The sequence below is a fragment of the Pristiophorus japonicus genome, chromosome 23 (assembly GCF_044704955.1).
Source record: "Pristiophorus japonicus isolate sPriJap1 chromosome 23, sPriJap1.hap1, whole genome shotgun sequence".
Lineage (NCBI taxonomy): Eukaryota > Metazoa > Chordata > Chondrichthyes > Pristiophoridae > Pristiophorus > Pristiophorus japonicus.
In genome coordinates, this window is record NC_091999.1 from 30,736,127 (window position 1) to 30,756,630 (window position 20,504).

Genomic DNA, 20,504 nt, shown 5'->3' on the forward strand with positions numbered 1-20,504 from the left:
TTCCCACATTCCCGTGACCAGCAATTTTTGGCATGGTTTTTGTGTCTTCCACTGTGAAGACCGAAGCAAATTAATTGTTTAAGGTCTCAGCCATTTCCACATTTCCCATTATTAAATCCCCTTTCTCATCTTCTCAGGGACCAACATTTACTTTAGACACTCTTTTCCATTTTATATATCTGTGAAAGCTTTTACTATCTGTTTTTATGTTTTGCATAAGTTTACATTCGTAATCTATCTTCCCCTTCTTTATTCCTTTCTTAGTCATTCTTTGCTGTCGTTTAAAATTTTCCCAATCTTCTAGTTTCCCACTAATCTTGGCCACCTTATACGCATTGGTTTTTAATTTGATACTCTCCTTTATTTCCTTGGTTATCCCCGGCTGGTTATCCCTTCTCTTACCACCCTTCTTTTTCATTGGAATATATTTTTGTTGAGCACCATGAAAGAGCTCCTTAAAAGTCCTCCACTGTTCCTCAATTGTGCCACCGTTTAGTCTCTGTTCCCAGTCTACTTTAGCCAACTCTGCCCTCATCCCACTCTAGTCCCCTTTGTTTAAGCATAGTACGCTCGTTTGAGACACGACTTCCTCACCCTCAATCTGTATTACAAAATCAAGCATACTGTGATCACTCATTCTGAGAGGATCTTTTACTAGGAGATCGTTTATTATTCCTGTCTCATTACACAGGACCAGATCTAAGATAGCTTGCTCCCTTGTAGGTTCTGTAACATACTGTTCGAAGAAACAATCCTGTATGCATTCTATGAATTCCTCCTCAAGGCGACCCCATGTGATTTGATTTGACCAATCGATATGTAGGTTAAAATCCCCCATGATTACTGCTGTTCCTTTTTCACATGCCTCCATTATTCCCTTGATTATTGTCCACCTCACCGTGAAGTTATTATTTGGGGGCCTATAAACTACGCCCATCAGTGACTTTTTCCCCTTACTATCTCTAATCTCCACTCACAATGATTCAACATTTTGTTCATTAGAGCCAATATCATCTCTCACAACTGCCCTGATATCATCCTTTATTAACAGAGCTAACACACCTCCTTTCCTTTCTTGTCTATCTTTCCGAATTGTCAGATACCCCTGCATGTTTAATTCCCAGTCTTGGCCACCTTGTAACCACGTTTCTGTAATGGCCACCAAATCATACCCATTTGTAATGCTTTGTGCCGTCAACTCATTTACATTATTTCGAATACTTCGTGCGTTTTAGTAGAGATTTTTAATACTAGTTTTTAAACCATGATTTTTTAGTTTTGACGCCTCCTGCAGCCCCTTTATATTCATACATATTGTCCCTTCTTATCACCTTGTGGTTTACACTTCTACCAGTGCTAATCTGCTTTGTTGCCTCCTGGCTTTGGCATTCTTTCTTGGAGTTCTGTTCATCTGAGCTCTCACCCACTCTAACTAGCTCAGAGACCCCTCCTGGGTTCCCATCTCCCTGCCAAGCGAGTTTAAAGCCCTCCCAACTGTACTGTCAAAACCACCCGTGAGAACATTGGTCCCGTCGCTCTAGAGGTGTATCCTGTCCCGACTTGTACAGGTCCCACCTTCCCCAGAAGCGGTCCCAATTGTTCAGGAAACTAAAGCCCTCCCTCTTACACCAACGGGAGAGTCGAGAGCACCAGCTCCAACTGTCGCAGGAGAGAGAGTGGAGAGCACCAGCTCCAAGTATCACAGGACGAGAGAGTGGAAAGCACCAGCTCCAACTGTCGCAGGATAGAGAGAGGAGAGCACCAGTTCAAACTATCACAGGACATTAATATAGAACATTAATCTCCAGCGCAGATATAGGGGTTATTAAGATCAGCAGAAACAAACAATAACTGCCAGAATGAATATGGTTCAATGCCCAATGCAATCCCAGTAAATCCTGTTCTATTCACCAACGCAGTATTGCAATGGCGGCGTATTTACCCAATATGCAGCACGGGCAAGAAAATGCCGAACCCAGACTTCAGGAGTTCAGTGCGCAGGCGCGTGTCCTGGCTGTATTTGGAGCATGCGCGGCGAATGTAGTGGCGAAGGAGAAATGGGTAACATGCCCTCCGCAGAAGCGCTTAATTTGAGCGGGTGGAGGGGAGCAATGGACCAGCGGGTGGCGGGGGAGGCTTCATAAACCAGCGGTGCCCGCCGCCAGCCCGGAATAAAAACCGGAATATCGGCGGTTGCAGCTTCGGGTCTTTCTCCCGGTCACAGGCCCAGGCTAACGGCGGCCATCTTCGTGCAGGAGCGGGTTCAGTGCTCCGCCTTCTTGATTTGGTGAGTCGCACCGCGCATGCGCGACCATCTTGGTTCAGGAACAAAGTGAGCGATGTCAGTGTCTGTTTCCAACCGGGTCCCAGTGGGTAAAGGAGTGTTTCAAATATTTTATTCTCACTCTCCACACCTCGAATTTCTCACCATCTCCCCTAAAGGCGATGCTTAGTACCGACCTTATGGTTTAAGTCCTACATAATTGTAAGAGAGAAGGCCCAGAAATATTCACTCCTTGGGTTAGAATCCCCATGTTCAGTCCCAGGGTTAGAATCCCCATTTCATCATTATCATAGGCAGTCCCTCGGAATCGAGGAAGACTTGCTTCCACTCCTGAAGTGAGTTTATTGGCGGCTGTACAGTCGAATAAGAGAGCCACAGATTCTGTCACAGGTGGGACAGATAGTCGTTGAGGGAAGTGGTGGGAGGGACTGGTTTGCCGCACGCTATTTCCGCTGCCTGCGATTGATTTCTGCATGCTCTCTGCATTGAGACTCGAGGTGCTCAGCGCCCTCCCGGAAGCACTTCCTCCACTTAGGGCGGTCTTTGGCCAGGGACTCCTCGGTGTCAGTGGGGATGTCGCACTTAATCAGGGAGGCTTTGAGGGTGTCCTTGTAACGTTTCCGCTGCCCACCTTTGTCTCGTTTACCATGAAAGACCTCCGCATAGAGCACTTGCTTCGGGAGTCTCATGTCTGGCATGCAAACTAATTTGCCTGCCCAGCGGAGCTGATCGAGTGTGGTCAGTGCTTCAATGTTGGGGATGTTATCCTAGACGAGCACGCTGATGTTGATGTGCCTGTCGTCCCAGGGGATTTGTAGGATCTTGCGGAGACATCGTTGGTGATATATCTCCAGCGACTTGAGGTGTCTACTGTACATAGTCCATGTCTTGAGCCATTCAGGATGGTGGGTATTACTACAGCCCTGTAGACCATGAGCTTGGTGGTAGCTTTGAGGGCCTGGTCTTTGAGCACTCTTTTCCTCCGCTGGCTGAAGGCTGCACTGCCGCACTGGAGGTGGTGTTGAATCTCCTCATCAATGTCGGCTTTTGTTGATAGGATGCTCCCGAGGTATGGGAAATGCTCCATGTTGTCGAGGGTCATGCCATGGATCTTGATGACTGGGTGGCAGTGTTGTGCGTCGAGTACAGGCTGGTGGATGATCTTTGTCTTATGGATATTTAGCGTAAGGCCCATGCTTTCGTGTTCCTCAGTAAATACATCGACTATATCCTGGAGTTCAGCCTCAGAATGTGCACAGACGCAGGCGTTGTCCACATACTGTAGCTCAACAACAGAGGTTGGGGTTATCTTGGACTTTGTACCAGAGGCGGCAAAGATTAAACAGCTTCCTGCTGGTTCTGTAGTTTTGTTCCACTCCAGTAGGGAATTTGTTGACTGTGAGTTAGAGCGTGGCAGTGAGGAAGATTGAGAAGAGGATGGGAGCGATGACGCAGCCCTGTTTGACCCCGGTCCGGACGTGGATTGGGTCTGTAATGGATCAGTTGGTAAGGATTATGGCCTGCATGTCGTCGTGGAGCAGGCGAAGGATGTTGACAAATTTTTGAGGGCATCCGAAATGGAGGAGGATGCTCCATAGAGCCTCATGGTTCACAGTGACAAATCCCTTTGGAAGGTTGAAAAAGCCCATGTATAACGGCTGGCGCTGGTCCCTGCATTTTTCCTGCAGCTGTCGCGCTGCAAAGATCATGTCTGATGTGCCCTGTGGGGCACTGTGACTCCAGGAGGAGCTCCTCAGCCACAGGGAGAAGACGGTTGAAGAGGAATCTGGCAATAACTTTCCCAGTGGCTGATTAGCAGGGAGATTCCTCTGTAGTTGCTGCAGTTGGACTTGCCCCCTTTTTTAAAGATGGTCACGATCACTGCATCTCTGTGATCTCCCGTCATGCTCTCCTCCCTCCAGATGAGCGAGATGAGATCATGTATCCATGCTAACAGCGAATCTCCGCCATGCATTAGCGCCTCAGTAGGGATTCCATCCGCTCCCGTAGCCTTGTTGTTCTTGAGCTGCCTTATGGCTTTTCCTACCTCATGCAACGTTGGTGTTTTACTGAGGTGGTGGCGGGACGCATGCTGCGGGATGGAGTCGAGAACACTCGAGTCAAAGTCAGAATCTCGATTGAGGAGGTCTTCGAAGTGCTCCTTCCAGCGGGCCTCGACAACCTCGGTGTACTTGATGAGTGTTTCTCCATTCTTGGCCAGCAATGGGGTGGGGCCTTGGGAGTTTGAACCGTAGGTGTCCTTGACTGATATGAAGAATCCTCGCACATCATGGCTGTTGGCCAGTTATTGTATCTCCTGTGCTTTCTCCATCCACCAGCTGTTCTTTAGGTCTCAGGTTTTTTGTTGGATCTCAGCTTTGAGCCGCCTGTAATGTTGCTTTGCTGCTCCTGAGTTGGGTTGTTGCTTGAGGCTCAGAAATATTAATTCTTGGATCACCTGATAATTCTCATCAAACCAGTCCTGGTGTGTTCTGGTTGAATGACCAAGTGTCTCTTCACAGGCACTGGTTATGGAGGCCTGGAGGGCAGACCAAGCGCTGTGGGCATTCAGCATCTCAGCGTCATCAAGACACGACAGGTTAGCTCTGAAGCGTTGGCTGTATAGGGCTCTCTTAGCTGGGTCTTTAAGTGCCCCGGCATTGACTTTCTTGTGGCACTGCTTCTGCTGTCCCCTCCGCTTTGGGGCTATGTTAATGTCGATGATGGATCAGGCGGTCGTCCGTCCAGCAGTCGTCAGCTCCTGTCATGGCGTGGGTGATTCGCACACCCTCACGATCCCTGGCTCGGACGATGACATAGTCGAGCAGGTGCCAGTGTTTGGAGCGAAGGTGTTGCCACGATGCCTTGTATTTGTCCCTCTGGTGGAACAAGGTGTTGGTGATGAGAAGTTCATGTTCTTGACATTTTGTCAGGATTAGGGTACCACTGGAGTTGGCCTTCCCTACCCCGTCACTGCCAATCATGCCTCCCCAGAGGACTGTGTCTTTGTCGACCCTGGCGTTGAAGTCACCTAAGAGGATCAGTTTTTCACCTGCAGGGACGCAGGACAGGGATGTTTCGAGGTTGGAATAAAAACCCTCTTTGGTCTCCTCTATTGAATCGACTGTTGGGGCATACGCACCGATGACTGTTGCGCATTGGTTCCGGAATAGAAAATAGGTGCAGGAGCAGGCCATTCAGCCCTTCTAGCCTGCACCGCCATTCAATGAGTTCATGGCTGAACATGAAACTTCAGTACCCCCTTCCTGCTTTCTCGCCATAACCCTTGATCCCCCGAGTAGTAAGGACTTCATCTAACTCCCTTTTGAATATATTTAGTGAATTGGCCTCAACTACTTTCTGTGGTAGAGAATTCCACAGGTTCACCACTCTCTGGGTGAAGAAGTTTGGGTGAGTTGAAGAGTCAAGAGGCGTTTGTTAACCCCACAGGGGGTGTCTTTGCGGCTGTCGACCAGCTCATTTTGATGGCGAAGCCGACTTTATGAAGGTGGAGTTCTTCCTCTCTTTTCTTTTCCAGAAAAAGGTGTAACCTCCATCTTGTTCCTTGAGCTGGCCTTCCCCTGCCTGCCGGATCTCGCTTAGGGTGGCGATGTTGATGTCAAAGCTTCTAAGTTCCCGGGCAATTATGGTGGTGTGGCATTCTGGCCTGTTGCTGTTGGAGTTGTACAATGGTAGTCCTGACGTTTCAGGTCCATAACTTCATGTTAACGGAGTGGAAGATGCCTGTGTGTGAGTTCATTCAACGTGGGGTGGCATTGCTGAGCAAGGTCTTGGTCCAGTGGCAAGGGATCCAAGACGACTGGAGACCAGGCACTTCTGTATGAGCCTAATTGCCGAAGGTGAAATGTTGGCTGCAAGCTCGGTGCTGAGTTGCACCCTTGTTGGTAAGTGGTCCGAGGCTTGGTTCGGGGCAGGCATTAGGAAGTCAGTTGTCCGCTGGAGTTCCAAGTGGGAGGCCAGCAAGGAGTAGGAGGGTGAAAGAATCATAGCCAGGCCACCAGCCATCGATGAGGAGAGACATGTAGGCCCGCTGCTGGAGGGATGAAAACCCGCCGCTGGAGGGATGTAGGCCCGCCGCAGGAGGGGCCGGGTGATGTCACGGTCGCCGGGTCGGAGGCACACCTGCTTGCTGGGCGTCGTCGTGAGTAACCTGGTTTCAAATGGCTGAAAATGATGCTAATAAAACACACCAAACTATTTTCTATTTAGATTGGTATTCAATTGCTTAATAAAACATTTTTAAAATAAAATTATTTTAAACGTTCCTCCACGTTGTTTAAAAGTTTCTTCAGAAGTTTTAAAAGTTTCTCCCGGAGTTTTAAAAAAGGTTTTCCAAGTTATTTAAAATTTTCTCCAGAGGTTTCAAAAATTTCCCCAAGTTGTTTAAAAGTTTCTCTTGAAGTTTTAAAAATTTTCACAAGTTGATTAAAAGTTTAAAATGAAAGTCAGTGGTAAGCTACCTGACCTTCATAGTGTTCCATGGTGCTGCCATCCCTCTGCAGCTCCATAAAGCCCTGGCTAGACCACACCTGGAGCACTGCGGGGAAGTAGAGGCTCAGTCATCTCTGAAGGGGGCCCGAATGCCTGGACGCCATGTACATTCCCAGTGTTAGAATCCCCATGTACAATGCCAGCGTTAGAATCCCCATTTACAGTCCCATAGTTAGATTCCCCATGTACTCTCCTAGGGTTAGAATGCCCACATACTCGCTCAGGGATAAAATCCCCATGTACAGTCCCAGGGTTAGAATCCCCATTTACAGTGCCTGGGCTAGAACCCCCATGTATGGTCCCAGGGTTAGAATCCCCATGTATTCTCCCAATGTTAGAATGCCCAAGTACTCTCCCAGGGTTCGAATCCCCATGTGCAGTCCCAGGATTGGAATCCCAATGTACAGTCTCGGGTTTGGAATCCTGTGACTACACAGATGAAGAGAAAAATTGAGGCCTTGAATCTGAGTTGGGGAAAAATCATAGAAACATGATTAAATTTCTATCCTAAACTATTTGAAATCAAATCAAATGAATTGTTGCAATTAACACATTACTTTCATGCCAAATGGGAAACAAGTGAAGTGTAGGCTGTGCAGGACTGTTTGCGCCCGGTTACACGACATGTCCCTGGCTCTCCACTGTAAATGCACTTCTTTAGGTTCACAGTCTCATTGACACATCCAACTGACTAGATGGACCACGCCCTTTAAAGCACATCAGAGAAATATCAGCATTTGATGTTTAATTTGCTAAACCTTTATAAAACACTGGTTAGGCCTCAGCTGGAGAATTGTGTTCAAGTTTGGGCTCCAAACTTTCATAATGATGGCAAGCTTTTAGAGAAGGTGCAGAAGGAATGGTGCCAGGGAGATGGGACTTCCGTGATGTGGAGAGCCTGGTGAAGTTTTCTCCAGAGAGCAGGAAAGGGTAAAAGGAGATTTGATGGAGATGTACAAAATTATGAACGATTTAGATAGAGTAAATATGGAGAAAGTGTTTCCAGTGGCATGAGGGAAAGTAACCAGAGGAGCCAAACTTCCGATGATTGGCAAAATAACGAGAGGTGAGATGTGGGATCATTTGTTACTCAGCAAATTGTTCCAATCCAGATTGAACGGTCTGAAAGGGTGGTGGAAGCAGATTGAATTATACCTTTTAAAAGGGAATTGGATAAATACTTGCTGGGAAAAATATATCTAGTAATGGGTAAAGAGCAGAGGAGTGAGACTCATTGAACAGCTCCACCAAAGAGCCGGCACAGACAGGATGGGCTGCATGGCCTCCTGTGCCGTACTCTCTGTGACAATGGCAGATGATCTTACCCAGAGTGCTCCGCTTGGCAGAATACACCCTATCTCCATCATCAGGGGGGCAACGTGGGTAGGCCTGGTCCCTGGAGAGCCGGGGACTGATTGGAGCGAGCATGGCATCAGCATCACCAAGTGTGGCTCTCAGGCGCCAGGCAACACCGAGTGTGACTCTCAGTCCCGGGCAGCACCGATTGTGGCTCCCAGGCCTCATGCAACAGGCCCCATGCATCATAGAGTGCGGCTCTCAGGCCCCGGTCAACACCGAGAGTGGCTCTCAGGTCCCGGGCAACACCGATTGCGGCTCTCAGCCTGCGTGTCAAAGCCTCCGGGCCCGGCACCAGCAAACCCCAGGGGCAGTGCCTCCCCCACACCATGAAATACAGCATGCCCAGCAATTCCAAGCCGCTCCGTATCAGGGTGGGTGCTGGATGCGGAAGTCACTCCCTGGTCTCCTGAACAGTATAGTATTCGGCATCCCTTGAATCGAGGATGACCCACTTCCACACCAAAAAGGGATGAGTTCACAGATGTTTCAATATGAGACTTGATATTCCAGGTCCCGAACTACATATTGAAGGGTGGGAGATGCCTGTGCGTGGATTCTTTTAATGCGTGTGTCCGTTGCATACCAGCCACCACACGGGCTGGACAGAGTGAGGTCTTGGTCCAGTGGCAAAGGTTAACCAAGACGACTGGAGACCAAGTTCCGCTGCGGAGACCTGGTGCACATACTCCTACTGCCCATAGATCGCAGTGTGGTCTGGCCCATGCTGTCCCTGGGCCCTTGCCTATCCCGGGCCCCGAACTCGCGCCTCTTGTTGCCCCAATCTCTCCGCCCCAAACTCTTGTCTCTTGTGGGGCCCAATCTATCCGCCCCGAACTCTCGCCTTTCGTGGGCCCCAATCTCTTCCCCCCCTGAACTCTCGCCTCTCGTGGGGCCCAATCTCACCGCCCAGAACGCTCGCCGCTTGTGGGCCCCAATCTCACCGCTCCGATTCCTCACCTCTCCTGGGCCCCAATCTCTCCGCCCTGAACTCTCATCTCTCCTTGGCCCCAATCTCTCCTCCCCGAACACTCACCTCTCCTTGGCCCCAATCCCTCCATTTCGAACACTCACCTCTCCTTGGCCCCAATCTCTCCATTCCGAACTCTTCCCTCTCCTTGGCCCGAATCTCTCAGCCCCCAACTCTCGCCTCTTGTGTGCCACAATCTCTCAGCCCCGATCTCCCGGCGCTACTCCACCCCGACCTCACCACTCCTCTGCTGCTTGCCGCACCACCTGCTGTACATGGGCCATTCTGATGATCCTGTCCATGCTCCAATCGCTGACCTGGATTCCGGTACAAAGCCAAATCTAGAATCTCAAGTCTACAAATCGAGGGCAATTTAGAATAAATCGCCTCTCAACTATGCTGCAAATGTTAGAAAGACGCTTTGGATACCTGGCCTCCTGTGTGGGTCTGTTTGTTGCATCTGTTTGAGCTGGAGTGGAGATGGAGTAGAAGCTGCTGGGTTTCACCCCCAATATTTCTGTGCCCAGTGGGACCAACAATTCCGCATGTGGGGCTCTCAATGGAGGCGGGTTCCCTTTCCTGAAGGACATTAATGAACCAGTTAGGTTTTCCCACAAACTGCAGCTTTCATGGTTACTATTTCTAGTGCTGGTGCCAGAAATTACCAAGTTCATGAAGCTCAATTTCTAAAAGTGCCTTTGTGTTTTTGTGGGATCTCTCTCATCCACCCTTTTTCTTGACTGAAATTTACTTTACAGGGTATTAAAAGGGGAGGATTTATCGACCGGAGGCTCAAACATCACATTAACATCTGACGAAGTCACTCGATTCATCGGGAATGGAATATCATCCAGCAACTATGGATGCAAAAAGCACTGTTCATAGCGGGGAGAAAGTGTACACATGCTCTGTGTGTGGACAAGGCTTCAGCCGATCATCCAACCTGGAGAGACACAAGCGCAGTCACACTGGGGAGAAACTGTGTAAATGTGGGGACTGTGGGAAACGTTTCAACTACCCATCCCAGCTGGAAACACACCAGCGAGTTCACACTGGGGAGAGGCCATTCACCTGCTCTGAGTGTCAGGAGGGATTCACTCAGTCATCCAACCTGCTGATACATCAGCGAATTCACACTGGGGAGAGGCCGTTCACCTGTTCCGTGTGTGGGAAGGGATTCACTCAGTCATCCGCCCTGCTGACACACCAGCGAATTCACACTGGGGAGAGGCCGTTCAGCTGCTCTGAGTGTGGGAAGGGATTCAATGAGTCATCCAACCTGCTGGCGCACCTGCGAATTCACAGCGGGGAGAGGCCGTTCACCTGCTATGAGTGCGGAAAGGGATTCATTCAGTCATCGCACCTGTTGAGGCACGAGCGAGTTCACACTGGGGAGAGGCCATTCACCTGCTCTGAGTGTGGGAAGGGATTCACTCGGTCATCCCATCTGTTGAGGCACCAGCGAATTCACACTGGGGAGAGGCCATTCACTTGCTCTGAATGTGGGAAGGGATTCACTCAGTCATCCCACCTGTTGAGGCACCAGCGAGTTCACAAATGTTTGTAGAGGTTGGATTATGCTGTTATTGCTGCTGTTAATCACAACCCGACTGAACCATGTTCATTCTGACAATTGGGGTTTGTTTCCGCTGATGAAAACTCCTTTAACTGGACAGGAGTTTAATATTCGAGATATAGACAAATAAATTCGTGTTGCTTTCAACACATTGCTGCAGGCTTTTCTCTTTCCCACCCGAGTGTTTAGCATCACCTGGCTGGAGCTCAGAGAGGACAATCTGGGGGGAGGATCATATGGGTGAAGAACTTCAGCATGGACACAGTCCTTCAGGGTCATACTGAGAGCGGCAAATGCACTTTGTTCTTTCTCATCTCTCTTCACTGACAGCAACCCGTGCGGGTAAATCTTGACAGTGTAAGGTGCGGATGATATCCACTCAAGGGGGTTAAAAGAGCTGGGACGGGTGCTCTGCCAGCCTCTTGCCCATATCGCCAACAGCTCAGTGGATTCATGGGTTGTTCCCTGAGATTGGAAGGTAGCACATGTAGTTCCCATTTTTCAATTGTGCACAAGTCAGAGCTCGGGAACTGAAGGTCCATCAACGTGACCTCGATCACTGGGAAGGTGCTTGAAGGGATCCAGAGAGATGCTGTTTTCCATCATGGAGAAAGTGAAGGGGCCATTAGAGATACTGAACATGGATTCCGGAAAACAAGGTCACGTCTTACAAACTAGCTTGAGTTTGTAAAGAAGTTGTTAGTTTGGTGGATGGGGGAATTCGGTTGACATTGTCTACCTCAGGGTGTCAAACTCATTTTCGAGGGTGGGCCTGATCCAATATCCTGGCACTTGGCATGGGACACATTCAGCAAAAGCCATTAAAATAGGAATAATTGAAGATAAACTACATCAGAATTTACATTTAGATTTTATTTACTGCCGCTGCTCCTGATCCCTGGCACCTCTTAGCTTGAGCATTCATGAACGAACCCTGCTCAAACCATAAGCACAAGGATATCGGTGCATGGTTCTGCCTGTGACCACAAGGCTGTGTCACTGCCACACACAGATACCGTTTCCTTGTTTCACATCTCCATGCAAACATCATCTCTTCACACATCCCCTTGCTACACAATTGCAGCAGACATGAGCAAGGACGTGAGGCTTATTAAAATACATATTTCATTAAAGCAAAGTTACACTGGGAGAAATGTTCAGTTATTTTCCATTACAGGCAAAATTCCGGACAAACCAGCAGCACATTGGCACCTGAACAGTGTCTCATCGGCCTACAGGCTTTTATTAAATAGATTTTCTGCCTGGATATAAACTTAAACCAGCATTGCAGGCGTGATGCTCTATTCACACATTGAAAGTGAGAGAGATGCTGTGGCTGCACACGCTAAGTCTAGCAGCTGAAAGTGATTGACAGACTGGGTTTTGTGTTTAGTGATCCCGGGCGTGTTACCAATACCAGCAAAGATGAAGCCCATGGAATAAAAGGGACAGTGGATACTGTCTCACTGTGAGCGAGTCAGAATGAGAAGCTTGAACAACAGCCGAATTTTCACAAATGGAGACCTCACCAGACCAAAGGACATTGGTGGTGTTTAATGGGCTGTTTCTGTCACTGGGCTACACGAGACTATTTGTGACAGAAGGAAAGCGGGTCACAGGAAACAACCAGTTTACCGGCCTGCCCAGGGCCCACTCTGACCCCCACCTTCTCTCTCTCACTATTGATGGACACTGCTGCAGTAATTCTGACCTTTCCTCTCTTGTCCCTCCTACACCCCTAATACACGGCCCGACACAATCTCCCTCCCACTACATCCTCACTGTGCTGGAATCCACACCAGTCTCCCCATCTGCTCCTTGTTCTCTCCCTGGATCCTGAAACTACAGAACTTACTTATCCCTCCTGAAGTCTTCAGGCTCTAAAACTGAAGCTTGATGGCCCTCAGTCCTCACTCCTTGATTTACCTCCCCTTCTCTCCTCCTCTTTCCCCCTTGGTTGTGATCCACACTCTGGGCCTTGGGCCTTCCCCGGGGATTCTCAGTATGAACAGGGGGATGTGTGTTGAGACAGGATGTCCCAGCTCTCCACCTTTAAAGGGACAAGGAGAGGACCAGCTGGGCTGAATGGCCCTGCTTGATGACATCACTGCAGTGCCTAGCAACCACCCTCACTGAGCCCTGCTCATTATGGGCTGGGTTGAGCTCAATGCTGTTACAGGAAGGGAAACAGGAGCAGGATTCGAGAAATGTGGAGCCCAGGATTAATGGGGAGAGGTACAGGATCAATTTATACCTTATTGAGCGAGAAATGTCAGTGTCCCTGGCACTCCCTGTCCCTCAGTATCTGTGTCGGGGAGTGACCGATGGATTCACTCTGTATCTGACCCGTGCTGTGCCCGACTGGAATATATTTGATGCTGACATGGGCTGCTCAGCTCGATGAGCACAACATTTAACCCAAAGATGATCAGATAAACCCATCAGCTTCTCCCCTGGACACAGGTCCTGAAGGACAGGGAGTGTCTCTATTAATTTGGCTGGTGTCCTTGATCAAATTTAAACACCTCATCTCTTTTTAAAAATTTGTTCATGGGATGTGGGTGTCACCTCTCACCTCTCATTCTTCCAAACGCTGGAGAATATCGGCCTGGTCTACTCAATCTCTGATAGGACAATCCCCCCATCCCAGGAATCAGTCTGATGAATCTTCATTGCACTCCCTCTATAGCAAGTTTAACTTTCTTTAAAAGCACCTGAAGGTAACAATGATGTAATTTACTGTGTTCTGTAAGCAAGTGCCATTTTGTTTTATTTTTTCTGCACTGTATTGTGTTTAGTTAATAAAATATTGGTCCGAATTAAATTGGAGTTATTAAAATTAACTAAGCTATGTTTTATTCAAGGTCAATAATGATAGCTTTACGAATAATTTCTGCTGTTTTAACGGATTTTTAATTCCGAAGGAAGTTTTCAAGTTCCAAACTTAAAAAAAAGAACCAAGTGTTGATTTAAAACAAACTTCTGTTTGTTCACTTGAGTAGTAACGAATTCAGTGTTCTGTTTATAATCAATTTACAAGTGGAGTATAGTCACAGATGGAGCACGTGTAACCAGGCACGGGTATCTCCACGCTAACGAACAAAGGAAAAAGCTTACATTTATAGACTGTTTTCTTATCAAACTGGAGCCGGCTTTGCCTAATATGGTAGTCTCTAGCTACTGCATAATCCAGACACACAAGTTTACATCAGCAACACATTTAGAAGTATTGCGGCCTGGTACGGTGATCATGAACCACTAATACTGGACTTTCCTAATCCAAACAATATTTCTAATCCATTCTGTTATGAATATCGTAGCTTGGTTGGTCGCAAAACACCAGCTGTTGCTAAGTGAAATCTGTCTCTCTCTCCCTAATAATAAAAACCACATTTTTCCCTCTATCGAATGAATGAAACATAAACAGCATTCAGAAGCTGAATTAACCAGGGTCCACATGTCAACCTGTCCCAAAGGTTTTTTTTATGGGTTACCTTACCTGTTGACAAAGTTTTTTATATCCTTCTTTGTCTTTACTAATCCTGGTTTTCTCTCAGCGTCCTTCCCTTTCCTTATATTTTCAATGTCCCTTATTGACTTCCTTACAGCATAATGCAATGACCAGAATCACTGAAGCTATTATCCCTGCTATCACCAATCCCAGCTGGAACAATTTAACTGGATGCTACTTTCCAGCATTCCTGATTCACAAGTCTCGGGATTGCCTGTTCTGTCTCTCTCTTCCTCTATATGATTTGCACTGTGTGTTTCTGGGATGTCCTAATTCGCTGAATTATGAGCATTAAAGCCATAAACAGGGAGAATATAGCGTCCTATATGTGGAATGACTCGAATGGCTTCATCCTCCAGAGGCAGTCTCATCTGCAGATAAGTTGCGTTATGATGATGTACCAGAACCAGCGTTTAGCACCGATACATGTGTTCCTCGGTGGAATCAAGCTAAAGTGATGTTCCAGTCTGGGGCATCGGGTTGAACCCACAGTCATATACGTGACAGTAGTAGTCACACAATACTGTCCTTTTCCTTTATACACGGTATTAGTTTGGCCTACGCCCCATTTATTTATTTCAATCTGCATTCTGGAGATTCTTTGTCGAGGGCGAACTCACAAGCTGGAACATCTACAAACCCATGTTGTCCCTTGCAGAGTACAACACTGCATATCTGGTGCTATCCAAGTTCCTCCCTTCTTAATCAGATATCTTGGCTATTCCTCATACTGTTCATGGATCGGACCGAGCTCAGTCTTCCACCCTTGCAAACGATTCTACCCTATACACCGTCCATGGTTTCGTTTCATTTCCATTTTTCCTCAGCAAAGGCAAGACCAGTCCCACTAGTCTAATATCTTCACTTCTTTCTCCTTCCCTAGGGTATAAAAATCCCAATTCCTATTGGCTGCATCACATCAAAGTCTATGACTTGGTTCCCCGAAACCATTTTCTCAGTTGTTCTTCATGAATAAACAAAGGGATTTGATTACTCTCTCTCTTGTCCAGTTCCTTCTGTACCACATTCATCATAAATGTCACAGAGGCTACGCATGATACCTCCAGTAAGCCACATCGTGTTCCATTCACTTTCTATATCTATTCTGTTTACTCCTGCTAACCTTGCTGTGTCTCTTATTCTGAGCTATCCTGTCAGCTCTCACTTTCCTTGCGATTTAAACTAATTCTCCTTGTGTTCCCCATCTTTCTCATCCCTTGGTTCCTGTTTTCTATTCTTTACTAACACATCCTTTATTAATTCTCTTACCATTTTGTCTATTAATTGTGAATATCTCCCTTCACATAATCTAGTTGATAGATTCAAGCTCATGTTTAAAACTTTTGATTTCAATTGACAATTTAAAAACACACATTGTTATATAATACATTTCATGATTCAGTTACTTCTAGTCCATTAAATGTGGGTTATTTTACTGGATGGGACAGGTCGAGTTCTTTTTGTGAGGTGGGATGTCATTTTATTTAAGTCCCACATATGGTGATCACTATCAGCATTTGTACTTGGCAAACGAATAGTTAACATTACTGATCAACATATGACATTTCTTACTTTAAAATAACCTGCCGTCATTACCTTTTAAGATTGTATTGAAGTATTTTATAATGGTCTTGAATTACTTATTGTCCTGGAGTGATACTAACTCTTTAAGTGAACACTATTAATTTAGTGTTTGGGGTCAGGATGTGTCCCAATCCACCTGGTTCAGGGGAGACTTCCTGGTCTCCCAATCTTCCCAAGGAGCACGCTTTAGGGTTCTTTCTCTATTACCACCAAAATTATGCTTTTGAGGGTCTATACCTCGGTTTATCACGGATTCCAAAACTAACCCTTTTGAGGTCCTCTGCTTCCTCCTGGAGATCGCCTCTCACTTGGATCCATGTTTTGTTATGGAGCCTGTGAGGTCTGGCCTCCTTATCTCCCACCTTCAGCTTGTAGCTGATCTGTACACAGCCATGGCCACCTTGTCCAGACACAGACAGGCTGACTTTTTTTGTTTTTAGCCCCTCTACAAGCTTTCTTTGTTCAGTACTTAGTGGAGGCTTGAAACTGATGACCATTCTAGCTGTAAGGAAATCCTAATTTGATCAGCATTCTCGCTCCTGTTAATTCTAATGCCTCTGACAGGTAGCAGGGTGTTTAACTCCATCCTGATTATTTCAAAGTCGGTTTCTCTATGGAGAATGTTTCACGACCTTGACGGTTTAAAAAGTTCTCTCACTCTCCTGAGCCACATTAGCCATTTCATGTTGTGCTGTTGTCGATAACTGAGCATGCCTGAGACTCGTTCACACACACGCAGCGGTATCCCAGTATCATGCCACATGTGACATCTGATCCAAGCCATTTGAGATGATCGTATCAAAAGATCGTGGGGTGTCTGAAGATCTTTGCTCATCTCCCTCTGCACGGTCCCGATGTCTCGGGTATTGGCCAGGCGATCAAATTCAGTTTTCTTATTGTTCAGTGTAGGCAATGACACAAACATCTCAGAGAAATCTTAGCAATTTCCGACTCTTCCCTGACTTTAACAAGAATTTACATGAACACCAGATTATACCCAGGTGATTTATGACAATTCTCCCAGGAACAATGAGTTAAGAAACATTTCTATTTGGATGTGTAACTTTCCTGTTTTCCTCTTATATCCTCACTCATTTCCTCTCATTACATTTTATACAGTCTTCACCATTTCATTCATGAGCACGGAGGAACTTTATTGTCTATTACAATATTATCATACTGTCTTTAAACATCGATCAAACATTCCCACTTGCTCCAAGTTTTGACCCAGTTTCTTTGTTTAATTTTATTTTACCGAACCTCTGCTTAGACCTTTTGTTCTTCAAAGTATGCCAGAGAGCAATTCAGTCGACAAGAGGAAGGATGTGAGTTACCTTTAGCATAACAGTCGCCCCCAAAAACTTATTTCTGAATACATAGTTTGGACAGAACCAAAGAGACGGGACTTTTTAAAAAAAAACTTAATTATCTCAATTTTGAGCTAAATTTTCCTTCCCATGTGTTTGACCAGCGATGCTTAGCAATATATATATATATATATATATAAAATCAGTTTTAATTTCACAAACAAATTATGCCCAGACTTTGTCATTTTACAAAGAAGACAAAAGTAACAATTGCGTTTGGATGCAAGTCATTTATCTTCCCCTTCGAGCAGTGTGACTTGGACAATAGGATTACATCGGATATACAGCACAGAAACAGGCCATTCGGCCCAACCAGTCCATGCCGGCGTTTATGCTCCACTCGAGCCTCCTCCCTTCTTTCCTCATCTAACTATATCCACATAACCCTCTATTCCCTTCTCCCTCATATACTTGTCTAGCCTCCCCTTAAATGCATCGATACCATTCGCTTCAACCACTCCCTGTGGCAGTGAGTTCCACATTCTCACCACTCTCTGGGTAGAGGTTTCTTCTGAATTCCCTATTTGATTTCTTGGTGACTATCTTATGTTGATGGCCTCTAATTATGCTGGTCCCCACAAGTGGAAACACTGTATCTAATCTGACAAAACCTTTCATAATTTTAAAGACATTAGGTCACCCCTCAGCCTTCTTTTTTCAAGGGAAGAGAGACCTGGCCTGTCCATCCTTTCCCGATAGGTATACGATCGCCTTTCTGGTATCATCCTTATAAATCTTCTCTGCACCCTCTCCAGTGCCTCCATATCCTTTTTGTAATATGGTGACCAGAATTGCACACACAAAGTCTAACCAAGGTTCGATACAAGTTTAGCATAACTTCATCACTTTTCCATTCTATAACAATTCAATTCTATAACAATCGATCCCAATAATTTAACTCAATACTTTAAATTCTTAATTCCAACTTTGTCAGCATGCTGCGACATTCGATGTCTGCAGATAACTGGAGATAATTTTGTTTTAACTGCTGGATCTTTTGCTATGCCATCAACCTCTTATCCAACTGGAACTGGCATTGCCTGATATGGTCGTCTTTTGCTACGGCATAGTCCAGAGACTCAAGTCTGCATTTTCTTCCAACATACATCAACAACGTTAGAAGCACGTAAAACACTGGTCTTCCTGTGGCAATCGCAAACCACTAGTCTCTGAATTTTTCTTATTCTAACAGAATGTTTAGATTAGAAATATTCTATGATGAAAATATCCACGGCCAGTTGGTTGGAAACACCAACTGCTGCTCAGTGAAATCTCTCTCTAATGATAACAACCACATTTTCCCCGATATGGAATGAACTAAACATGAACACCTTTTAGAAGCTGAATTAACCGAGTTCCCGATGCCAACACCCCTCTCATCTTCCATTCATTTCAATTGAAAGGAAAAAACCAGATTGCATCGGTTGGGATTTGAAAGATATTTACAACAGATGCTAGATATTCTTAGAGTTAGCATTGATCTATATTCTGTCTACTCGAGGAGTTTGATAACAGACTTTCTCCTGTGAATGCACAGCTGGAATATTGGGCCGGGATGTATTTACTTGTTCATCTTGTTGACTCGAAAATGTTGCCAATGATTTGACGTGACCTGTATTTTCTTAAATACATTTCCTGAGTGGATTCAAATTTAAATTGAACCCAGGTTTGCAGGCGTGATGCTCCATTCACACATCGAAGGTGAGAGAGATGCTGTGGGGCACACGCTAAGTCCAGTATCTGAAAGTGATTCACAGACTGGGTTTTGTGTTCAGTGATCCCAGGCATGTTACTGACACCTTCCCACAATACCAAGGCTAGGAGAGGCACTCTGGAAGGTAAGGGGAACTGGCACTTGTCCACGAGAGTAACCAAAGGTATGAGAACTGAAATAATCCAGAGTTAGAAAGGAGAAAAGGCCCCAAAATGGTGGAGTCAGTAACAGGACATCAATTAGTCTCCTCTTATCTTGGAACATTAAATGTCGACACACTCTGTTATTGAAACATCGCAATATTATATTCCAGCCCAGTTATAGGGGTTATCATCAGAAACAAACTTCAACTGTCAGAATGGACACGATTCAGTCGGGATGTGATAAACAGCAGCAATGATAGCAGAATCCAACCACTGCAGTCACTTGTGAACTCGCTGGTGTGTCAGCAGGTTGGATGACCGAGCGAATCGCTTCCTACATTCAGAACAGGTGAACGGCCTCTCCCCAGTGTGAACTCGCTGGTGTGTCAGCAGGTCGGATGACTGAGTGAATCCTTTCCCACACTCCGAGCAGGTGAACGGTCTCTCCCCGGTGCGAACTCGCTGGTGTGCCAGCAGGTGGGATGACACAGTGAATCGCTTCCCACACTCAGAGCAGGTGAATGGCCTCTCCCCAGTGTGAACTCGCTGGTGTGTCAGCAGGTTGGATGACTGAGTGAATCGCTTCCCACACACGGAGCAGGTGAACGGCCTCTCCCCAGTGTGACTGTGTTGATGAATTTTCAGCTTAGACGGGTAGCTGAATCCCTTCCCACTGTCCCCACATTTCCACGGTTTCTCCGTGGTGCGGGTGTGTATCCGTCTCTCCAGGTTGGATGATCAGTTGAAGCCTCCTCCACACACAACACGTTTACAGTTTCTCCCCACTGTGAATGGTGCGATGGTTTTTCAGGCTGTGTAACTGGTTAAAGCTCTTTCCACAATCAGTGCACTGAAACACTCTCACTCGGGTGTGTGGGTCTCTGCTTTCACAGTCACACTGATGTTTGTAATCTTTCCCCATAGACAGAATAAACAAACATTTCTCCTTCCACATTCAAAGGCCGATGATATTCCAGTCCTGATGAATCGAATTACTCTATCAGATCTTGACGTGACGTTTAGTTTGAGTTTCCCTCCTTCAAATCCTCCCCTTCTCACACCCTGCAAAAGGAGTTTACAAAAGTCATCACTGTAAGTACAGGATCGAAATTCAGAAGAGACAATTCTAGTTTCTATGGAACATTCTTTCCTTCTGCTGTGTGGTTTTAAGTATTGACTTAATAAAAATAATAAAGAGGGAGAAGATAGACTGAGAGTAAACTGGCAAGAAATATAAATACATTCAGAGCTTCTACAGATATATAAAAAGGAAGAGATAGCTAAAATAAACGTTGGTCCCTTAGAGGATGAGACGGGAAATTAATAATGAGAAACAGGGAAATGGCAGAGACTTTAAACACATATTTTGTGTGGTCTTCACGGTGGAAGACACTAAAAGCATCCCAATAATAATAGATAATCAAGGGGTCACAGGGAGCGAGGAACTTAAAACAATCACTATCACTGGAGAAAAAGTACTGGACAAA